We start from the raw sequence: 24,534 nt of genomic DNA, 5'->3' as shown, positions 1-24,534 counted from the left end.
CAAGCGCCCCAGAGGCCTCAATTCATTTGTTCCAATACCATTTATTCTTAACAGAGGCATAGACTAAGAATATAAAATGGTAGCATATACAGGACACAAGTTAAGGAGTTGTGCAAAAGTGTATCCCTGGATACAACTTTGTATTCGAAACATTTTTGTGTTTATATTCCTACCCAAACGATTAATTTGAGATGGAATTTTTTTCCACTGCACTAAAAAAAAGAAGGACCCATGTCTGCCTAGGTTAACACGAAATTGCCCTTTATCACAGATTCAAAATAAACTCGGGCAAAATCCAGCAGTTATAACCAGTTGCTATCTGGTTAGAATGAACTCCTATAATTTTCAACTTTAGAACAGTAATTCAAAGCACCAAAACTTAGAATCCTCTAAATATTCAAACTCAGAGTAATGGACTTCCCATTAAGCAAGAGAGTTTCCCCTTTATCTAAGAAAGGATGTGTAATCCAAAATATTTCAAGATTTTTAAGTAGGACTTACATTGGAACTTAAAGTTGTGAATGATTCGTCCATGGTATATTTGTAATGCCACTCCTGTCTTCACACAGTGTTTAGTATTAGCAGGAGAGAAAAATAATAGGTCCACTTTTGCTGCTTGTAGTTTTCACTCTCATTTGCCCCTGAAAAGCCATTCCCTCCCCCCACCCCAAAGGACATTGCCTGTTTCCCTTTTCCATACCTCTTCCTCTCCCAGATATATTAAGATATATATATATAGAAAGATATATATATATAAAGATATATGTATCTATATATATCAGATATATATATAGAAAGATATATATTTACATATGTATCTATATATATCAGATATATATAGAAAGATTATATATAGATACATATATCTTTTTTTAAAGATTTATCTTTTTTTAAGATTTATTTTATTTTATTTTTTATTTTATTTGAGACAGACAGAGAGAGAGGGAGAGAGAGAACATGAGAGGGTAGAGGTCAGAGGGAGAAGCAGAGTCCCTGCTGAGCAGGAAGCCGGATGTAGGACTTGATCCCAGGACTCCAGGATCATGACCCGAGCTGAAGGCAGTTGCTTAACCAACTGAGCCACCCAGGTGCCCCATATCCTGTTTTGTTTTGTTTTGTTTTGTTTTTTACCTGGTTTATCTCTCAGGAGACTGTAGGGAAGGGCAAGAGGTGCTTGCAAGGGAGACAGTACCAATGCTACCTCCTCCTTTTATTGTCCTAAAGGAAAAGAGGCCTTTTTCTATTGCTCCCTTTACACCCTGAACAGAAAGATAAAATTGTGCCAGCCATGGCCTATCAAGACTTAAAAGCAGGGATTTGCACCAGCAATCACACCCAAAGCACTTGCGCTTTGAGCAAATCCTTGTAGATCTGCTTGCATATTTCTAGCGTGCAATGTTTGTAGTATTTTCGCTATTCAGTTTACCTATGTGTGTGTGAAGTGAAAAGATTTACATAACTCAATCCAGGTTACACCACTCTGGCTTCAAGTAGACACAACTCTTCAGGATTTTGTTTGTCAATTGACATTATTTGGGTTTTGGCTTGAAATATCTCCTCGGCATGTGTGAACGCAGAGAAGAAGTCTGGGATTTCACAGCATCATTGCTGAATTTGTTTTTGGTAAATGGCTAATGAAAGATCAGTGAAAGGACCTTCCACCAAGTGATGGAGAAGAGAACTGTGGGCCTCCGGGAGGGGAGCCTTCCCCTCCGTCATCCCAAATGACATAGGACAGATTTTCTTTAACCTTTCTTTCCACTGGGACCCTGAAGAAATTTTATACATATGGTTTTCTGAGTATCAACACAGACCTATTGAATAAGCAGTTCTAGAAGTGAGGCTTAGGCCCCTGATTTTTTTTAAAACCCTTTTTGGATGATTTTGATATGGAAGAAGGTTTAGGAACTACTATTCTTGTTCCGGATAATGACCCCATGTGTGCCAGTGGTCCTTCCCATCCCTTACTCTTAAAGCAGATAAGAGCTATTATTTTTTATTAATAATGCATATGATTTCTTTAGCCAAGGTCAACTAGAAATCCCAGGCTGAGGGGTGTGTGTGCACACACATGTGCAGGTACACACCACAGATCCTTACTTCCTTATGCTGATCATTTGGGGGGTCTTATCTGAGCAAAGTGACATCCTGCCTTGGTCAGCCCTTCTTTACTTACACTGGCACCAGTATACTGCCAAGGTCTGGCATATTTCTAACCCAGCATCTCCAGAAGAAACCAGACCTTCTTTCGCCACATACAGTGATCCTTCTTTTCCTATCCAAAAAGGTTTCCTAGTTAGTCCTACACATTTGACACCTCTCTCCCACTAAAGGACAGATGCTTCAGGTTCCAGGTTTCCTTCTATGCTATATAATCAAGCAAACACTGTGCTATATTTTTATCCCCTTTATAATTACTCTTCTGTAATTCTGGGCTTTCTGTGATTGTAGGAAATCACGAGAATATGCCATGCTCAGAAGACTTTTCAGGGAACCCCTCTTATCCACACCACTTTTTATGCCTGCATGTGTTCTTCCAAGTCCCCTTGGAGCTTCACAGGCACAAGCACAAACACCAGGGAGTGCAGTACAGCTAGAACAACGGACCCTAAGAGTTTCTCACTTTGGCAACGTAGGCACTTGTTGTGCCACCACCACAAAAATAAATAAAACAAAACAACACTGATGCTCCCAATAAACGTAACACCAACTGTTCCTGAGCAGAACGAGCTAAAAATAAAACATGTTCAAGAGCATGAACCTTGTGCTTTCCGGGAGAAAACATGAAAACTGGAAAATCCTTGAGATAAATTTTCCCAACAATTAAATGGGAGATGGTAAAATAGCAAGGGCAGTTCGCATTGACCAAAAGAACAAAATAGTTACGTTTGTCAGAAAGAAATGCTTCTCTATGAGAATTAAGGTCTGTAGCCACAAAAGGGCTGTGGACCACCCTTCATTCAGAGCTCTGCAAACCTAGTCCACTGAGGGTTCCAAGGAGGTTATGTTTTGGCAGAACACAGGGGCTGATGACATGCAAGAAACATGAGGAACTACTGTTCCTCAACAGCCTTGGATCATTCCCTGTTAAACTGACCAAGCACATCTCTTACTTCTTGAGAACTGAGAATAAAACCAACCAACATGTTGTGTTCCTAGTCTGCTAAAGAGGAGAAAGTTCAACAACGTGTCTGTGTTGTGATAGGAAATGCTGTGAGCCTAATGTTAGGACCAAAGTCTTCTCAGTCCTTAGCACTCCTGTGTCACTTGAAGGAAATGTAGTCATACAAGTTTTTGAGTAGTGGTGGTGGCAATAATGATAATGTGCATGCCCAAACCCAGTTGGAGAAGGGCAGTGCATGCTATTTTATTTTACACTAACACCAAACTTCTGTGTTCCCAGTACTGCTTCTTAAAGATTACAAAAAATTTAAGAAAAACAGACAATGGTCTCCTATTCCTGTCCTTGGGGTGGAAACAATGATCAGAATCTGAATTCATCCAAATTCAGAATTTCAGGCATTCTAGAACAATTAATTAACCCATCAATTTATTTAAGTGTATTGAAGAAACCTTTATATCCTGCTTCAGTATTGCCTACCAGAAAAATCTGTTCTATAATTTATGAAGCATCTGCAAATTTTCAGTATTCAAAGACATTACTCTAGAAGTTGATTGGTTGAGACTCAGAAGAAAGCATCCATAAAAGTGAGATGAAGCTAATACCTGAAGAAAAGAAAAAGAACGTGTTTTCATAGTCTCTTTTTCTTCCACCACAACATCCCCCCAATTCCCCTACTCTGCTACACAAACCCCCTCAAATCAGAATATCACCTAATACAACCTTTAGCTGCCTTTCAAACTTTTTCTTCAAGCCTTGGTACAAATAAGACTGAATATTTTCTCTGGGAAACTTAATCCTAATCATTATTTCAGATCAGGAACACCCTGAGTGATGATGTTTAACCAAATAGTCCATAAAAATTGAGACTGAAGATGAATACTTTTACCTTTAACATCTAGTTTATCTGATATACATTCTAGGACTATTTGTTTCTAAGTCTGTGGATTAAAAGCATATAAAGTTCAACTCTGATTGATGTTGGTAGCAATTTATTTTCCCTCTAGATAAAATGTGTATTTCAACTTAAGAAACTAAATAATGAATACTGTTATGCTGGAAATAAATAAAAAAAAAAAGAAACTAACATCTAAAAAAGGGGTTGGCACCATTTGCAAAGATATTCCCAAAGTTTTATACAGCTTAAGAATCCATTTATGTATCATTTGGTGGAAAATGTTGTTGCAATAAGATGCATTGTTTATTCAAACTGGGCAACACAGAAGACTGAGGATTTGGTGAATATCTTCTTATAGTATTTAACTGCAATAAAACTTTTGTGGGATCACAAAAGTCTTTCAGTGGGAAAAATGATTTACAAATGATCATGTGAGTTTTGGTCATTTTTAACATCTAACATAATACCACCTTATATGGCAGAGAGAATATTAACTGATGAGATGTATTTTTAAAGTTATTTGAAAATTCAAAAGAAAATTGATCCAATTTTCTAGTGTCTTAAGTTATACATAAAATTGCTGAAGAATGAAAAAAAAAAGTATCACAGCTCTGCCTCAATTTCTGCAAAGAAAATTCAAACTTTCTACTCAGGATTTAAAACAATTTTCTTACAGAGTATTATAGCTGGAAAGAGTCTCAGATTACTTTTCCAACCACTTAATTTTACAGGTGTGAAAACTAGGGGCCAGATAACTTAAGTAACTTGTAGTCCTCTTCATTTTTAGCTTTGTAGAGAGAGACTTGAAAGTCTAACCTACGTTTTGTAATACAGATTTGTTTCACTCTGATGTCAACCACAAAGGTTAGAACCTCCAAACAGAAAGTGAAGTGTCTTAGCCAACTACTTCCAACTCCCATGGTTACACAGGAGAGTTCAGCACACATCACTGCCTGCCCTTTGCTCCCAGTTTGGAAAAGGAACTGCAATGCCATTTCTCTTACTTCCTCCACATCACGGGCTGCCACTAACCAGCAGAAGCAGGCAAAGAAAGTGAAACACCCTATACCTGTCTTTCTGAAGACAGCTAATCTAGAAATTCAGGAATCTCTTTATTCCAAAGTATTTGCCAAGAAAATATTGCTGCTAACTTTAAGAGGACTTTTGTTTGGAATCATGTTAGCAATGCTTAACACCAGGTGAGGGAGCATTGGTCTGGTAGCCATGACGTGAACTATTGGGACACATGAGGTTGCCAAATGAGAGAGGGGACAGAGCCAGTTCATTATTCTGCTCCCCTCTTCTTTAGTAAGGGAAAGTGCCTCCAGACTTAAAGAATAATGAACCAGAACAAGTTCTGATGTACTTGCAGTGAGATAAAATCTAGTTACTCTAAATAGAGTGAATTATCTTGCCAAGTATTGAACCATCTTGTAAGTTCAATCAGGAAGTATTTGTGGTCATCTATGTGCAATCAGGGGTGAAAGAAATTTGAATAAACTGAAGATGCAAAAATTTTTGGCTCAAGTTTCAAAAACAACTTCTAGAAATTATAGACTGTTCAATTTGACTCGAATCCCTGATACAATTCTATAATGGATTCATCAAGTTGTTTTAAAGATCTGAGCAAGCTAACAATTCACTAAAAATATTAAAGAGATTTTTTTTTATTTGTTTTGAATTATGTGTCAGGAAAAACTCTACAGAGTAAACCAGGATTCTGCCATACATCTGATACTTTCTCACGATATTCTCGTGAACAACATGGAGAAATGTGGCTTGAATAGTAGTATTGTTAGATTATTTACTAGTATTAGACTTATTCAGAAGCTAGCGGCAATCTAGAAAGAAAGAAAAAAAAGAACTTGCACTCCATATTGTGATCTCCAATGTCCTACATGGTCTGCTCCACCTACTTCTTTCCTGGTTCACTAAGCTTCAGTCATGCTAGTGACTTTCTATTCTTAATCAAGCTCCTTCCTTCCTGTTTGCATCTGCTCTTCCCTTCTGCCTGGAATGTTCTTGCAGCTCTTTGAATAGCTGACTCCTTGTCAAACTGGAGGCATTAGTTTAAATGCCACCTATTCAGGAACTATCTCTAAATTAGAGGGCCACCGACCCAACTCAGTCATGTTCTACGCAATCCCTTTTTCCCACCACACTATTTTCTATCTCCTCCATGAAAACCTCAGCTTCATAAAAGCTAGACCTTGTTCATTTATTCACCAAGACTCCACAAGGCTTAGCACAATGCATAACATGTACCAGACTTCTGTGAACACTGAATAAGTAAACTCATGAAATACAACCCTATATTGTGACACCATATCCTCTATCTGGCCTTTTAGAATATAATATTTTTATCAATGTCTTATTTTGAGGTATAGAAGACCCGGGTCTTTTTTGTTGTTTTTTCCTCCTTATGTTTTACCAGGTAAATACACTACATAGTGAAATAAGAATTTAAAAAGATCCTGAAAGAGTAAGGCCAAACCCACGCAATAAAAGGACATAACAAGAATACATGGAAAATATCGCACCTAGAATCAAAGGAATCTTGTGTGCCTGTCTAGGACAGGGCAACTTGGTTTGTCATCAGGATTTGTAAGAAGTACCTTGAGTTTAAGTTCATCAGTTTTGTAATGTACCAACAGTGTGATGTATTGAACACACACACACACACACACACACACACACACACAGGAGCCTTGAAGTCAAAAGAGGGTACTTGCAGACCAAATGATATACTTGCTCAATTCTAGGCATTGACATTTAAGAAAACTGGAAAAACACTAGATGTGGTTGAAAGAGAAAAGTGATTATGAGTGTAGAGGCCAAGGGCAGGCTATCTCAAGAAAGGACACCTCAGCATGAAGATTATTTTTGATTTAAAAGCAATCAAAATACAGCAGATGCAAGAAAAGCTCTTTCCCTCCTTCACAACTGCCTGCTCCAAGAAAGGAGCTTCTAGCATAGAGGACTACATTATGATGTGAATTACATCTGGTAGACAGGGAAAAAACCTCAAGGCCACTGTACTCAAAATCCTGCTGTCCTATTGTTTGTGAAAGGGCTAGCAAACAAAGACCAAAATTTTTTTTCATCTTCCTAGAAATTTCATTCTTTCCCTTTCAAGTCCCAAACCTTTATACCCCCATTATCCTTAGCTTTTTGTTTTGTTTTGTGTTTTTTGGTTGGTTTGTTTGTTTATTTAAAGATTTGAGAGAAAGCACCCACACACACACAACAGGGTGAGCATAGTCGGGGGGATGCAGAGGGAACGAGAATCTCAAGCAGATTCCACAACTAGCACAGAGCCTATTGTGGGGCTTGATCCCACCACCCTAAGATCATGACCTGAGTTGAAATCAAGAGTCAGACATTCAACTGTCTGAGCCACCTAGGTACTCCAATTTGCATTTTTTAATATAACAAATTACCAACAAGGTCTGACCTAATAATCAAAAATTAAATAAAAATCTCAAAATTTAAAACCAAGAAATAAGCTAAATCACACACAATTTTTGACCAAATACTGGAATATTTCCCAAGTTAAAAAGTAAACTACATTCCATTTTTCAGAAGAGAGACATTAAGGATTCATGCCTTTATCTACAAACATATCTAGTATGAATTCAAAAGTTTGGTCCATTTTCTAAAGAGATCACCCCTCTTAAAATGCTCCTTCTCACATCTGCTTAATGAATTAAAACACCTTTATTTCTTAAGCAGTTGGTGTCTTACTGTAAAAGGGTATGGCAAATCCAGATCCAAAGTACACAGCCATCATAATTAGTAATCACCACTCGTTTTCCACTGAAAATGGCCAATTCTTCCTTGGGACCTCCTCATAGTGGCTCCTACAGAATACAGAGGTTGTAAACTTCTGGATGCTTTGTCCCAACATAGCGCTATTTGAAGTTTTGTGAAAGGTGCAGAGATTGAAGACAGTAGAAAATCCTATTCTCTTTAAAGTGACATACCTCATTTTGTCTGTCTTTGGAATGTCCATGTCTGTGTAGAGATGTACAAAATTATTTTCTACTCTTAGTCTGTCTTATGTCAACATGATTCTTAGTCCAGCTAGAAGAATCTTGAAGGGCAGAGGAAAATTCTCTCCTACAAGAGTCATGGAAAACTATCCTAATAAGTGAATCTAAAGCTTTTACCCAATAGCCTCAATAAAAGAGGATTTTCTAACACTTTCAGAGTCTCAAAATACGTTAGATTATTTCATAAGACAATGAATTCCTTGTCAGATTTCTATTGCATAATTAGCAGTCGGGATACACTGGAGGAATTTCCACAAAACAAGCTTATTTGGTTAATGACCAATGATCTACAGAATTATAGCTGAGCTTCTATATTTTCCAGTTTCACTACTTTAGAGTATTTGCATCAAATACTTTCATTTTTCTATTTTACAAAACACTAAAAGAAGTTGGTTAGAAAGTATATGTGTTTTGTCAGCCTGCAAATAATTACTTTAGTATTTAATTATATGTTGGTGGACTATGGAGACATCAAGATCAGCTACCCACCCAGGAACTGAATAAGCTTATAAACAATAAACAAGATCTGGCTTTGTAGTAGTACCCCCAGGAGGTTCTCTAAATTTGTATCTCAGGAAGCTAGAGACCTGAATACAATAGAGGGAAAGCAGATTTGTAAGAGGCTTATGATTTATTTAAGGCAGGAATACAACTGTATCCCATTTGGAGAAAAAAAAAATGTACAAAAGGGGGACAGTCAGCCTCAGGAATAGGGCACGAGGGTGAAGAGCCTAACATTGACTTTATCCAGTCCCAAAATAAAACCTACTTTTTGGTTCTTCTAGTAATCTGTAATGATGGATGGCTCAACAGGTTAAGAATAGCTTTGCTGAAATATGCCTTAAGGCTGCCTTTTCACTTCACTCACTAGGCAGCTCTAGTTAGGTCCACTTCTCAGGGAAGCTGGTAGATGTATTCCTCTCCATCATGAGAAAAGCATATCCCCATTCTAAGTTTTCCATATGGTTTATATACTTCAGTGTCCTGCCATTTTGATTAGCATGAGGCAGCCTTTGCAAGTCTATGAAGTGCTGAACAGAATAGGGAGGTATATTATGGGCTCTAGTAATAATATAATGACACCTTGGATAGAGAGGCTTGTGGCCCTCATCTGACCACTGATACTCTCTTTCGAAGTTACATCATTCTGTACTGACTATATGCTTTAGCTACTTAGCTAAGGCAGACTATAAAGAGATGTTTGATTTCTGTGTATGAAAAATAACCACTGACTATATAGGTAATAAGAAACCTAAAGGTTAGAAGGTAATTCATACTGTTACAGAGCACATGAGATGATCTGGAAAGAAAATGTTCCGAGATCAAAGAAAAGGACAGCTTTTAACAACTGGGTTGTTTTAAACCTTGAAAGCAAGCAAAGAAGCAAGACTCTTTCACAGGGATAGGACTGAGAATGAATAAGGTTCGTCTGAAGTTTGGCATTTGGAGAAAACCTATGCAATGATCTGTAGACCTGAAGTCAGTCCACCTTCACTAAAGATTCAGTGGAAAGGATTTCAGATGAAAACTCCAAAATGACAGATGCAAGAAAAGGCTGCTGACTCAGCTTCATGCACTTAACTAGGAAGAGGACAAGTCAGTATTTGCCCATGTTACATTTTTAGAAATATTAAAAACTCTTGCCTTTTCTTCTGAAAGAATAGAAGGAGAAACTATTCTGTGGGTGGCTTGAGTTAAAACTGAAATGCATAAACTGCACAATGAAACATTCAAAATATACCTGAGTCGTCTTCTTGGCTATGAAGAAGTCTTCTTCTTGGCTTGAATCATTCTACTCAAATACTATGTGACCCAGGGTATCAGCAGTCCACAAGAAAGTGAACATGTCTCCTTGCATTTCTTTATGCTTAATCTGTGTTTGTGAATGACATGGACACAGCAGACTTTATAAAAGTTACATAAAATGTTCCTGACCGGTGCACAAAGAGAATATCATGATGGATTGCCCTGTGATTCTTGTCACTGTACCTTTGACTCACAGCTGTGAAAATCCCAGACTCCGAGCTCCCAGCCAAAAATTGCCCCCAACCTACCTAAGTCATTTGCTCATACTCTAAAATAAATTATCTATGTTGACTCCTCTCTTTCCTTAGATACCACTCAAAGATAAACATTGACCTGAGAAGTTATGCCCATATACACAAATATTCTTGATTTCATTAAGGAAGCATTTCATTTTTCCAATAAGAGTTTTTGAAGTCTAGATAGGAAAAGAGTGAGGCAAAGGGAGCAAAGTAATGCCATTTGGCTTTCTTACTGGTATATTTGGTGGGTAAACTGAACTTCTTACTTGCCTGGTGACTTCCAACTACTTCCTCAGGCTTAATTAAATCTGAAGCTGACCTGCAGAAAAAGGGATATGTGCTTCCCACCCAGAGATTTAAAAAAAAAAAAAAAAAAGGCACAGAGGATTCTTGACCAATATCTGATCTGACATTCCACCAACTTGGTGCTAGAGGCAGAAATTAAAAGTTGTTCTATCAAGTTTTTTTCTCCCAGTCACTAGATTTTAGCCTTCAGATGATACAGCAGCTGACCAGTGAAGATCAGGGATACTTTTCCTGCCCATGTATATATATGTTCCAGGTGACAAAAAGTATAGATTTTAAATATTTGACAAATAGCACATTTTGTATGTTTCCAAACATTAAAGCATCTGGAAGTACCTAGAAGCATGGCTTTGTATCATGAATAAAAACTATGAAATCTATTCCAGGACCTGAGCTTTCTGTTAGCAGTGCCAGAATATAAAAGAACCAAAGATGGCCCCATAGCCTATTCAAATCAGGATTCCTCAACTTTTTTTCTTACCACTAACTTTTGAAAACAGGCATTTGTAAGATGTCTGGGACCTAATTATTTAGATAAACAAGGGTGACCATTACACTTACAAAAAAAAATATCCATTCACTCAGTGGCTACACCACTTCATCACTTACTAACACCTTTTTTTTATAGTAGTTTGGATATTAACTGGCCAAGACAAAAAGCTAGTGCGGAGGGTCAATAATAAATTGAGATAGTAAGAATAGTAAGAAATAGTAAAAATAGTATATTGAAATATACTATTATAGTATAATAAATATATAGTATATATATTTCAAATATATATATTATATGTACTTAAATATTTAATATATAATATATTAAGTATATTATATATATTAATATACTTAAATATATACATTTATATATCACATATATATTTTCATATATACTTATATATAAATATAGATAGATTTAAAAATATATAGTATATGTATTTAAAATATATATAGTATAATAAATAGTATATTTAAATATAATATGAAGAATAGTAAATTGAAATAGTAAGAATAGTAAGAATCGGTTTTCAATCCCACAAAGGAACCCACAGCAAAGTTTAAAACATTTAAGTAGTACAACCTACTGTGTGAAAAAGACTAATTCCCAGACAGAAGTAATGAGAAAAGGAAGCTAGGAAGTTAATTAACAGAAAACCCCATTCACCTCTTTCTGAAAAGGCACCCACTGAGCAGTCACGGGCACAGCTCTCTAGCCTACCAAAAAAAGGACTGGGCAACCTCCCTGTATCTGAAGGGTCCTAACTGAAACGTTGCTTGGTAATGGTTTCAAAGACTGAGGATGGTGGTCATTTGGCTGAAGGTCCCCATCCAGGCTGCATAACTTGAGATTCATCAACTTTATACCAAGGGTTTAGAATTCTGCTCAGTGATGGAGTACACAGCTTGGTACGGTTCTGTGTTGTCTTTAACACACCAAGATTGCTAAACTCATGTGTTAGATTCTGTCATCTTCAATTTAAGAAAATCTAGCATGTGCCAGATGTTGAAAGCATGAAAATCAGAGATGGATTTAAGAGAACTTAATTTTGAGGCTTAAAAAAATTCTTGGGTGGGGGAAGTGCTTGGATACCTGCAGAAACACTTCTGCTTTTTGAATCATTCTGACAAATGAGAGGTCTATGGCAAAATGGTAAACGTAACACACATGGCTGGACTTAAAATACATTCCTCCTTTAATTCAATTCAGAGTAGGCTAACAAACCCTAAAATCCTTATTTTAGGCATTCTATAATTGGGTGTTTTTATATGGTATGGGAACCGAGGAGGACCAAGAATTTTTCCTTAGCATAAAGCCTCATTTTGCCCTGAATGCAAAAATGTTCTTTTCCTCCTTTTCCTTAGGTGGATTTGTAATGGTGTGTTAACATCTGAAACTGCCATCCATGAATTTGAATTTCTGCATCATTAAATGGGCAACAAGCTAGTGCTGGTGGATGAAAATATGAGCTGGAAGATAACACCACCATATGGAATGATGATCACGTAATGAACCAGGAAACCCAAAAACTGAAAGAGTCAGACTGCTTAGAAACACAAAACAAGGTTATAGGACTCTTTTGAAATTATTACACTCACAAATGATAAATAATATTATGTTCCAAACTTAATATTATCACCTCAGCTCAGTTTGTCTTATAATGTCCCCAAATTGTTCCTAAGGATGTAGGCAGTTCTCATAAACTTCAAAGAAAACCACAGAATATGTTAACTCTTCCTTTTCAAGAAAACATTAGGCTATATTTTGACTATTACTTTTCCACCCCAGTGGAAAGCACAAAGATATACTTTTTTTAAAAAATTGTGTAGTTGGCATATACTGTCCTATTAGTTTTAGGTGACAATAGTTTTAAGGCTTTGTGGGTTTTTTTGAGAGTTCATGCATGTGTACATGAATGGGGGAGGGACAGAGGGAAAAGAAGAGAGATAATCTTAAGTAAACTCCTCACCTAGCACAGAGCCCAACAGGGGGCTTGATCTCAACACTGAGATCATGACCTGAGCCTAAATCAAGAGTCACACACTTGGGGCGCCTGGGTGGCTCAGTGGGTTAAAGCCTCTGCTTTCGGTTCAGGTCATGATCCCAGGGTCCTGGGATCGAGTCCCGCATTGGGCTCTCTGCTCCGCGAGAAGCCTGCTTCCTCTTTTCTCTGCCTGCCTCTCTGCTTACCTGTGATTTCTCTCTGTCAAATAAATAAATAAAATCTTTAAAAAAAAAAAAAAAAGAGCCAGACACTTAATCAACTGAGCCGCCCAGGTGCCCCTACGTGACAATATTTTTAAGTTAAAAGCCCTAATGTTGTGAAAGTCATGGTTTATATACCCAGATTGTTATTTTATTATCAGCAAGTGGTTTCCTTAAGCCATAAGTCTTAGAATGAGAATATTAATGTTAACAATGTTGTCTCCTACTTGGTGTTTACTCAAGAGATTTTGATACTTTATGGTTTGATGAACTACTCTATGATTATGGCTTGAACTGTAAGAAGTGGTTGGATACGCTTCAATGTTACATATGTATGTGATATATTGCAGTAATAACAACCAACATGTTAAACTAGCAGTAGTATTTAGATTGTCCACAGTACCTAAACAACTCCGAGGGAAAAATGAGTTTAAAGAGCCTTTGAAGACATGTTAATCATTTTGGTCACCAGAGGGTCTCGAATAAAACCCTCAGAGTACATAGACAGTCCAGCATAGTTAGAAGCAGTAGGCTATGTGGCGCATGGGATTTCTGCATAAAATGTCTAATTTAATCCTCATGAAAAGCTTGTGACTTGGGTTTTATTATTTACATTTTACGTAAGTTTAAAAGGTTTGCCCTAGATCACATAGCTAATATAAGAACGAAGCCAGCCCGGAAGAATAATAAGACTTTAGCAGCATCTACTGCGTATCAAGCATTGGTCTGAGAACTTGACAGACTCACTGAATTTAATCCTCAGGAGGGCAGACAGAGGCCCAAGGTCACATGATTAGTAGCAGGCAGCATGGCTTCAGAGTCTGTGCTCTAACAACCATCCTGTCCTTCTATTGGTTCCAGGAGTTCATGGATGAATAAAATACTGAGGCCCAATATTTTGGGATTCTGGCCTGACAGTATAAATAGCCAAATACAAATAGAGCAGCAGTAATTAAACACAGAATTTCCAAGTGTTCTGCAAATAAAAATAAAACCTTAAGATGCTAAAATTCTTATTTCTAGGTCATTCTCTTGACTTTATCTTTAAAAACATAGCTGCCTTATTTCAAGCTGCCTTAAAGGATTTCAGAAATGGCAATACCTTTATCTTCAAGAAACTCCGAAAGATTGTAATGCATGAGGATATTCCATTACCATGCAGAAGTTTGGTCAAAAATCAACCAGAGGAGAAAATGGTCCTAAGATCCATCTAATGTAGAACCCCCTACTGCTGCTTCTGATGATTCTGCTGTAAGGACAGGAATACACATGTACTAAGAACTAGACAATTAGACATTTTAAAGTCATTCCATTTAAAAAAAAAAAAAACAAAAAAAGCTTTAAAGACTTTTTTTTTTCATATTCGTGCCTTGGATTTTCTGTTGAAAATATCAGATGGGCTTTTAATGCCCTTGAGCATATTCCTTACCAAGATCTTTAGAAAAGACTAGTGGCTAATTCTTACAAAAATGGGAATTGGTACTTAGGCACTGTAGGTGTGAAATGTATCGTTGTATTAAATATTGAGACGGACAGGTAAGACAGGTGTATTAGGCATGATCTTTTGTCCAGGGAGTTGGAATTTCAAATTTGACATGGCAGTAAGTCACGAGGGATAGTTTACAAGATGTGTTTTTAGGGGAAGGCTGAATTAAAAAGGGAATAGCCAATTAACTTTGTTAGAGAATATCTGTAACAATTTATAAAAATGTTTTTTTAATAGCATTGTGTCATTGAAAAAGAAAATGGATTTTAAGAAAATCTCAATGACGATCATTGCGATATGTGATCAAAATGCCCCATGTGAGTCTTCTCCCTCTTCTCATACACAGAAAGTTCAGAAAATTTTAAGTTCCTTCCGTATGCTGTAAAAAATAATGAAATAGCAGCCACAGCTTATTGCCATTGTAAGCTTGACAGATCAAGAATCACAAAGCATGTGCTCAAAAAAGGGTTCTTCTGAAAATCAGAAAGGATTAGACAAAGTGTAGACATTTAAACAATGAAGTCTGAAAACTACAGTTTAATCTAACTTTACACTGCCATGCAGGGGTCTGTTCACAGAGGGCATGGACTTTTTCAACCATTTTCTCAATTACAAGGTTTGTACTAGAATTTGGACATATAATTCCTACTGGAGCTCTTACAGAAAAGTTTTTGAAATTATTGCTTTAAAATAAAATGCTCCAGAGAGTGAACTAGTCAAGTTTAACAGGAGGAAAAACAAACAAAAACAAACAAACAAAAAAAAAAACAAAGAAACAACCCTGGAAAGATAAGGATAGTTACTTCCAATTGTCTAAATATCCAGTATGAACCCCAATACACAATAGGCATTGTGTCAATCACATCCCCCTAATAAATGTTTAAGTTCTAACCCCCAGCATCTCCAAATGTGACCTTATTTAAAAATAGGGTCACTGCGGAGGTAAATGCTTGAGATGCTGTCATACTGGAATGGGTTCCTCATCCAGTCTGAGCAGTGCCCCCATGAGCTGGCCATATGAAAATACACCCAAGGAAAATGCCATGCAACGAGACAGATTGGAGTCCTGCAGCTGCCAATCAAAGAATGCCAAAGACTGGCAGCAAGCCATCAGAAGCCAGGAAGAGGGATGAAAGCATTCCCTGCCAATACCTTGATTTTGGACTTGCAGCTTCTAAGAACCATGAAACTGTTTGTTTTTTTAAGCCACCCAACTTGAGGTATTTTATCACAGGAGCAAAGGAAACTAATACAAGCACCGTATAAATTGTACACCTCTCCCTTTCTAGATCCCTTTGTGCAAAGGGCATGATGGAAGGAGTTTGATCAACCTGAGTTTGAATCCTAATGCACTATTTCCTAACTGCCTTTAGGCAACTTGTTTAACCTCTGAGCTTCAATAGGGTACTCCTATTGAAAAGAAGAATCCTCTTCCATAAAGTTCCTCAGACTAAATGTTATCATATATCTGATATGCCTGGCACATAGTAGGCACTGATTAAGTGTCAAATCCAGTCTCCCCCTCCTCCATATAAAGTTGTAATAGAGATTAAATGAGACTAAAGTGCTTTTACTGTAGGCACTATTACCCATTTTATTACTCTAAAGTCACCCACAACCTGGACATGCCCTGAAAGTCCCAGAAGAGACCCATCTGAGAGGAAGTGGTGACCTCAGGAGCCTAGGAAGAGAACCTGGAATGTTTTGGAATGGAGTTCTGGGAGATAGAATCCTTGACCCAAGCTACAAGTTCTCATGAAATATTGAAATCCCTTTGGAGTTCTAAAAATCCCCAAACTTCACACTGAGCAGCCTTGCATATGGTCTACAGTCTGTCTAGAACTTGCCCTGAGTCCCTGAACAAGACAAGGATTAAACTGGAGTGAGCAAAATCACATCTTACTAGAAAGAAAGCTACAAAGATAAAGGACAAAACTCTCATTGGTGATACTTGCTGCTTCATTGAAGAGAAAGTTAGGGACTAGGATTAGCCAATGATTACTGCTGAGCAAGATCTATCCTGAGTTCAGAGGAAATCCAGGATCCAGCCCTAGAGAGAGGACTCATTGTCCCAAGAGTACCACCAGGAAACTGTTACATCCATACCATGGAATACTGCTCAGCAACGATGAGAAATTAACTAGAAATTAACTATTGATGCATGCAGCCGTTATGGAAAACAGTATGGACATCCTCAAAAAAATTAAATAGAACTACCATATAATCCAGCAATTCTACTTCTGTGTATTTTTCCAAAGAAAGAAACACTAATGTAAAAGATAGGGGTACCTCCATGTTCATCACCACATCCTTTACCATCACCAAGACACAGAAACAACCTAAGTGTTGATGAATGAATGGATCAAGAAAATATGGTGTATATATACAACAGAATATCACTTAGCCAGAGAGGAAATCCTGTCATTTGTGACAACAGGGATGGACTGAGAGGGAATTATGCTAAGTTAAATAAGACAGGGGAAGAAACACCATATGATCTTACTTCCATGTGGATTCTGGAAACACCACCACAACAAAAACTCATAGATAAGAGATTGGGGTTGCCAGAGGAAGGAAATGTGAAGGGTGGTTAAAGGTACAAGCTTTCAGCTATAAAAGGAGTCCTGGGGATAAAATATACAATACGACTATAATAATACTGTATGGTATATTTTAAAGTTGCTGAAAGCAAATCTTCAATTCTCATAAGAATAAAATAACATGTAACAGTGTGGTGACAGATGTTAGACTTACTGGGTGATCGTATCGATATATACATATATCAAATCATTGTGCTGTATACCTGCAACTAATATTTTATGTCAATTGTATCTCAAAAAAATGGTATCTACCACTTGGAAGATTCTTCAAGGCATTATGCCAAGTGAAAAATGCTAGTCTCAAAATGTCACATACCATATGATTGCACTTGGATCATAGTCTTGAAAAGATAAAACTACAGTGACTGATGACAGATCAGGGGATACAAAGGGTTGTGGGGGGAGATGTAGTTAGTTACAAAGGGATGGCACAGGGAGAGCTTTTGGGATTTTTTTGTGGGTTTTGTTGTTGTTCTTGTTGTTTTGGTTTTGGGGAGTTTTGTTTTTAAGTGGTGGAACTAGGTGGTGGTTATATGAAAATATACATGTATGAAAATTTATAGACCTGTACATCAGAAAGGACAACTTTACTGTGTCAATGCTAAAATAAAATTTTTAAAAACTTAAAAGCATCACCAGGACTTGAAAGGACCCTAGAAGGCACAAAGGCTGATTGATTATACTCTACTGGGACCTTACCCAACACCTTGAATAAACTTCAGCCATCTGCAAGAAGAGGAGAGGGAAAAAGATGGTTTCCATGTAAGAGAAAGGTAAGGCTAGATTAACTTTTTTGGGAAAAGAATGGAGCAAATGCTCCTACAACCTAAGGAGGCGGTCCTCAGGAACCAGGTCTTGGCTTTTCCTGCTCCAGTGCTTTGCAGCAGAAGAACATACTCCTTTCCCTGCACAAAGGAAGAATGACTATGCCAAGTCTCTCCCTTCCCTGGTCCTCTCAGCTAACATGGCCAAAGAAGAAATCTAAGCCATCAAATACACTGCTAGCTGCACACCCCAAAATACATCTCTGGGATCTATTTTTAAGAATTATTTTCTCTGTTGCTGTTCTGAGTAGAGAGATGACCCACGAATAGCCAATTCCAAGAACATACTTGGATTTCTGCCTGCCAGTGATGGCGTCAACGACTGGCTTTGGGGTGTGATTTCTAGGTCTTCGTAGAGGCTTAGAAGTCCACAGGAGAGGGGAATCCTTCACACATCATGGACCACCTGGAGGTGGTTCTCACCTGCCCGCCCGAGGAGGGAATTACACCAGGCAGAGGTCTTTACAAAGCAGGGTATAAGAGACGCTTTATAATGGGCAGAGAAAGGCAACAGTCAGGAATGGCCCAGCCACAGCCCCATCAGCCCCAGGAAACTGTCCCTGCAGCCTCCCCAGAGGAGGGTGAAGAGGGGGAGTGACAGAGCAGACCACTCAGCTTCCTGCTGTGGGTGGGGATCCCCACAACTATGGATTAGCCCTGAACTGGTGGGGCGTGGGGGGCGGGAACCCTGGAGTTTTAAATTAGATTGGTCTAGATTTTCATAAAATGAATGGACTGCCATTCCCAGATACCAAAGGACAAAAGACTCAGCGAACAGAACATGGTTTAAAGCAATGATTGAATAAAAATAAAACCTATTCGTGTTCGCACCCCACAGAGTGCAGAACCACTTCACTGAACACAAAGGTATAGACCCGCAGCAGAGCTCCTGAATAATGCAGCGGCCAATCTCCAGTAATGAGGAGCAGTGTTCCTGCCGTCCAGCTGGGCACGGGCGAGTCGAGGTAACCAGTGGGAGATGGGCAGGCAGAGGCTCTGAAGAGAGACCGGGAAATGCGGCCATTATTCTGAATGTAATGAGCTGCTTCCACAGCTACTGAAGGCAGCATAGTGCTTGACATTTTAAGAAGCTAGGTCAGACAGTGGGCTATAGCATGGACCCAAAGGAGGCACTACCAGGGAAGAGCACAAGGCAGGAAGGTTGAATCCAATTTGAGTTACCTAATCTTGTACTGCTCCCCACATCCCACCTCTATGGAAGATTCCAAGGACAAAAGTGGAATCCAAAAGGAAAATGAGTGGGGTTGCCTCAGTAGGGATGATGAGCAGGTGGGAGTTACAGAGGATTTTCAATTTGACTCTGAGTAGTAGAGCAGTCAGACCTGCTTGAGAGAATCACTAGAGTTCTTCCTGCTTGGGAGGCCAACACCCCTCTCTCCCCCACCCTGCTGAAAAGCAAAACAGATTCAAGTAATGAAAAGCTGAACTACAATGACTTATCTATCTATCTATCTATCTATCTATCTATCTATCTATTCTCGAGGCCATAAGAGAATGAGAGAAAAGGGTCTCAAACTCAAATAAGGCCCAGCTCCCTTCACCAGAACAGAGCTGCCAGTGTTGTGAAATTCAAAGCCTGAATAGTATCAGGACACCATGTCTGGGATACGCCCCCCGCCCCCACGACTTGAGGGAATGTTTCTAGAACGTAATACGGTGATGGGCCACCACATGAAAGCATAGGCATGGAGCGCTGTCTGTATGTAATTCTTGGACGAACGGCGATGAATACTGAGGAATGGAACGGAAAATTTCGTGATGAGTATCAGGATGAGGGTGGAAGCGAGATGCGAGGGTGAATTGACAGGGCTTACTACCAACTAGATAAAACGTTTAAATAAGGGGAGTTCCACCTTTTGAGAAGAAATGCATGGGAAAACAGCCGTTCCATTAAAAGGAAGAAGGAGGGACGCCTGGGTGGCTCAGTTGGTTGGACGACTGCCTTCGGCTCAGGTCATGATCCGGGAGTCCCGGGATCGAGTCCCGCATCGGGCTCCCAGCTCCACGGGGAGTCTGCTTCTCCCTCTGACCTTCTCCTCGCTCATGCTCTCTCTCACTGTCTCTCTCTCAAATAAATAAATAAAATCTTAAAAAAAAAAAAAAAAAGGAAGAAGGAGGAGGAGAGAGAAGAGAGCTTGATCTTGAACTTGCTGGAACCAGAGTGCCTGCAGCACGTTCACAAATCAGAAACAAAGAGGCTGGAGCTCAAGAGAGAGAGAGAACCCCCTTCCGTCCACCTCGGTCCTCTTACAGCAGCAAGGCTGGGGTGGGGGCGGGTTTCGGGGTTCCTGTGCCAAAGAGAGGAGAAGGACTCCAGCTTTCGCGCACACACAGCAGCAGCAAGACAGATGACAGATCTGACTCCCCAAGGCCTGGCAAGGCCTCCATGTGCTAGAGCGAAGACCCAGCATTAAGTAAATACTGAACTAATAGCGAAGGACTACACCCGCAGACACTGAAGTTTGTGACAAGCAGTAATGAAAATGTCAGATGCCACATGGTCGAGGAACTTGGTGCATGAGAAACACATGTTATTTAACAATCTGCCACCGAGTGAACAAAAACCAGCTGAAATCAAGCTAGAGGCAGCCAAGAACACACCGAGGAAGTCATTACAGAGCAAGACCAAGATTAGCTCTGGAGCAGCAGAGCCGTGATTCTGATTTTGCCAGAAGGCCAGAGCAAGGCATGGACGGAGTGTGCTGGAAACTGGTAATGGGCCGGGGGGAGGGTGGTAGGCTAGGAAGTATATTGAGTAACGGGGCAAAAAACAAAAGTGGGAATCACCCCTCCCATAGAAGGCATTTGTCTCTGAGCTCATCTTTGTGATAGTTTTAATTGGTCAGCTAGATTCTCTAAATTGTCCATAAATATGGACAATAACCTCCTAAAACAGCAGCGTCCCAAGGGCTCTTAAGAGCATGCTTCCGCATCTCTTCAAGGAAAATATGCCAACTGCAACAGGGACAGAGCCAAATACTCCAAACATTAAACAGGCATGCTAAGCACCTGAAATCACATGCCAAATGCATGGGAAAAGCAGGTTCAAGCAGCCGTACAGACTGAAAGTAGGCAAATCACATGTGCACACAAGGAGAAAACGTGCTAATTCAGCAGAAAACCATGTACAAAACCATGTACACCGACCACAAACTGTGTTGTGATGTTTAATGACCATTTATTTAACCTCTGCTTTTCTCACTTACAAAATGGGCATAAATAACTCCTCACTTATAGGACGGTTGTAAGAACTGCATGAAAATAAAATTGACCAGAATATGAATTGAATATATTGAATCTAATATGAAAGAGAAGGGTGAGGATCTTCAACTGCCAGCTGGCTGTATAACCGGAACAACTGAACAGCTCTGAGCTTCGCTTTTCTCACCTAAAAATGGATCCAGTAAGAGTGACTTGCTTTTAGGTCTATTTAGGATTAAGTTACGGAACAGCAATAACACGCTTATAAGTTCCAGGCACACAGTACATGCTTATTAAATGTCATTTTAATGAGAAGTAGCTGAAAGAAGTTCCCTAAAAGTGCATTACCTAGGTTACCAACAGTCTCAGGGGGAAAAAAATGTCATTGAGTTATTTTAGGAGTTACATACAATTGTGGAATTAATTTGAACATAAACATCAAGCCATGTGACCACCTACAAGTTTGTTTGTTTGTTTGTTTTCCTCTATCTGATTGAATTCAGGGAGGGGTAGGGGGCCAATTAGAGTGCATACACCAAGCAGGTACTGTTATAAAGTATTATAAAGTACAAAGGACTCCTTGTCAGGCAGCATGCCCAGATACAGACATACTGGTTCTTAAGACTTTGAGGGGATTTTACCAGCTGATTCGTAAGAATTCCATTCAGCTCCCTAGTGACCGCCTTTCCTTGAGTCTCCAAGAATGGCTCATTATCCAGCAGAAAGGTTTGCTCATAGTTAAACGGTAGTTTTTCCAGAGCAAGGTACCATCCTGGCTCTCCTACAACTAAAATACTAACAACATCAAAGATTTAACGAATGAATGAGGGACCTGAAGAAGTGGTCACAAAACCCAAGGTAAGTCAAAAAGAGCAGTAAGGACAGATATACAAACCCATCAGGGATATTGAAACATCTGCTTAAGGGATGAGAACTAGCTGCTTCCATTATGGAGAGGGAATCAGTTGAATCTCCAAGGCACAAAGCCACCTCCATGTCTATGGACAAGAATTATTTGCACTAGAACAAGTACAAGTTAACTTCTATGGACTTACTTATATTTAGTAATTGCTATAGAGTTGTACAGTAACTCAAAGACAAGAAGCCCATAGAATCATAATTGTGAACATTCTAAATAATGCATAGTTTTACACTGAAGATTTCTGGTAATCTTCTAGGCCAAATTAAGTTTTCACGATTTCTTGGTAGTCTTCCTCCCTTGATCAAGAATAATCCTGAAGAAAAGTCATCCTTACGGTCTCATTTGACTTGGCTTCATTTGCATAGATGCAGCATGAGGGTTTTTCAAGTTTTCTTTGGAAATCTAGAGCTCTATAGTATTGAATAGTCACAAAACTAACTGGTAGAAAGCTTAGTTTTTTGTTTTTTGGTTTCTTTTTTTTTTAAGATTTTAGAGAGAGCACCTACACAAGCATGAGCAGGAGGAGGGGCAGAGGGAGAGAAAGAATTCTCAAGCAGACTGTTGAGCAAGGAGCCCAACACAGGGGCTTGATCCCACGACCTCCAGACTATGACCTGAACCAAAAATCAAGTCTGACCCTCAACCAACTGAGCCACCCAAGTGCATCCCTGGTGGGAAATTTTCACAAGGAATTTCAGGTTGTATTTAACGTTTCTAGCATGTACTATGTCAAGGCTGGAATCCAAGCCCCCCAAACTCATCAAGTTTAACCTGCAGTACCTATAAATCTGGGTGACTCCCTGTCTCAAGGCCCCTGGCTTCCCAGGAAGTGGTTGGTCTTCCTTACTACCTGTAAAGACTGGGCCCACTTATACTAGTTTGCAGACCACTTTTCCTTGAGAAGCTTTTATAGGCATCTACTCCTAAGAAAGCCCTACATAAGTCCACTTTACATCCCTTAAAAGGGACCATCAAACCTGATTAAACGAAAACAATTCCCAAGACATTCCAGGCCAGACTTTGGCTCTATAGCAATTTTTCCAATCATCTCCCAGTACAAAGGACATGTTCTTATTGAATATATGTAAATTATACTGTCAAACAGTAAAGAAATTTAGTAAGCTTCATGTTTCCAGTAGAGATGAACAGAAAGGACTTAGTGAGAATCAGACATCATTTGAAGGTGCCGTATGTGTTTACAATGGCAGGGTCTGCTAAGTTATTTGTTACAGATAGCCTAAAAAAAGAAGAACTTGCTTACATAACATTAAAAAAAAAATCAATGTTCCAAACAAACACCCATAATAAAAATGCCCTCATCAGTTCATTCAGTCCTATGTAATTAAGTCATGTTCTGCTAAATCTTGAGTTAGCACACTCAGGAAGCCGTCTGCTTCTTGACTAAAGAAAGCTTGAAAATCCTGAGTCAGCCCACTGGCAAGCAACACCATCTGTACACAAGACTACTTAGAAGAGTCAATAGTTTGAAGTACCTGGAGTATCAAGAGAGCTTTGTTAAAGACACAAACTCCACTAACGCAGGGGAGAATCGGCCAACCGAAATTCATAGATGAAAGGTAACACAGGTGAGATTATTACTTTAATTTTCAAAAGATCTGGGGAAAGCTCAGAGTAAAGTGATTAACAAGGAATTGGGATTGTGTGCTGCAAACAAAACAAAGCCATTGCAAACCATGTTTTTAGGCAAAATGTCTGAGGGTAATGAGTGAGTCTATTTTCAAATGTTGTACCTGACTTATAAAAACGTGAATTTTTATAAAGGAAATCTTGTGTTACGACATAAAATAATCCTGAGATATTACATAATGTCAAGTAATGAAATGCAGTAACTCTGGAGTAGAGCTTAGACACCTGTATTTTTATAGAACTATGGGTAGGTCTGATGTGCTTCTCCAATTTAGAATCACTGGCCTAAAAAATGCTACTTCAAACTAAAGCAGATTATCAAAAAGACAAGAGAGAGCAGGCATTGGAGAAGTAAAGATAAGGGAACCCTTGTGCACGATTGGTGGGAATACCAATTGGTGTGACCACTATGGAAAATATGGAGATTCCTGAAAAAATTAATACTAAAGGGACCAGTGGGTTAAGCCGCTGCCTTCGGCTCGGGTCATGATCTCAGGGTCCTGGGATCGAGTCCCACATCGGGCTCTCTGCTCAGCAGGGAGCCTGCTTCCCTCTCGCTTTCTCTGCCTGCCTCTCTGTCTACTTATGATCTCTCTCTGTCAAATAAATAAATAAAATCTTTAAAAAAAAAATCCCAGCAATTACACTTCTGCGTATGTATCCAAAGGAAATGAAATCATGATATCAGAGATCTTCACCCCTGTGTTCGTTAC

General features: G+C 39.0%; 1 pseudogene; it reads right to left on the bottom strand.

The window, feature by feature from the left end:
* Nucleotides 1-7,736: 7,736 nt before the first annotated feature.
* On the bottom strand, nucleotides 7,737-7,926 carry LOC116571489 (annotated as a pseudogene).
* Between the last annotated feature and the right edge of the window lie 16,608 nt (nucleotides 7,927-24,534).

The sequence above is a fragment of the Mustela erminea genome, chromosome 13 (genome assembly GCF_009829155.1).
Source record: "Mustela erminea isolate mMusErm1 chromosome 13, mMusErm1.Pri, whole genome shotgun sequence".
Classification (NCBI taxonomy): domain Eukaryota; kingdom Metazoa; phylum Chordata; class Mammalia; order Carnivora; family Mustelidae; genus Mustela; species Mustela erminea.
This window is presented reverse-complemented; position numbering and strand designations above follow the sequence as displayed.